Below are 919 nucleotides of genomic sequence, written 5' to 3'. Positions count from 1 at the left end.
CAATGAGTGAATGGAATTCCAAAATCTCTGTAGATGTTCATTGAAATGAAAAATAAACAACCTAAATTAAAAAACAAACAAACAAACAAAAAAACCATAGTGGTAATGTTTCCTCTCCATCCCAGTGTTTATGCCTATAATATTTTTATGGCTTTTGTTGGGTGCCTTCGAGTTGATTATGACTCTCAGAGACTCTATGAACAATAGATCTGAAACCTGTTTCCTCCTTGGTTTCCTCACAATCTCACACATGCTCAAGCCCATTGCTGCACGTTGCTGTATCAATCCACCTGGTTTAGTATTTTCCTCTCCTTCACTATCCCTTCTCCTTTCCAAGCATGTTATCTTTCTCCAAAGTCTAGTTTATCTTAGCAACAGGCCTAAAGTATGTGAGATGAAATGTTATCATCTTTGCCTCCAAGGGACACTCTCACTGTACCTTCTCCACGACACATCTCTCTGTTCTTTTGGCAGTCCAAGGAATATTCAGTACTTTTCTCCAACTCCACAGCTCAAAGACATTAGTTCTTCTTCTGTCCTTTTTTTAAAAAAAATTAATTTGTAAAGGTGTTTGACTGTTTGAATCACAACAAACTGTGGCTGACTCTGTGAAGAATGGAAATCCCAGAATATTTGATTACACTTATGTGAAACCTATATTTGGACCAGAAGGAAGTGGTCAGAACAGCGTAACGAGACACTGCATGATTCAAATTCAGGAAAGGTGTGCACTAGGGATGTATTCCGTGTCAATACCTTATTAATCTACATGAAGAGCAGATCATCTGGGAAGCTGGGTTGTATGAGGAAGAATGTGGCATCAGAATTATCAGAATTGGAAGGAGATTCATCAAAAACCTGGGTTATGCAGATGATGTAAACCTGGTTGCTGAAACTGAGGAGGACCTGAAGCACTTGC

Source organism: Elephantulus edwardii, unplaced genomic scaffold (genome assembly GCF_000299155.1).
Source record: "Elephantulus edwardii isolate Elephantulus edwardi_28Jun2011 unplaced genomic scaffold, EleEdw1.0 scaffold00329, whole genome shotgun sequence".
Classification (NCBI taxonomy): domain Eukaryota; kingdom Metazoa; phylum Chordata; class Mammalia; order Macroscelidea; family Macroscelididae; genus Elephantulus; species Elephantulus edwardii.
This window is presented reverse-complemented; position numbering follows the sequence as displayed.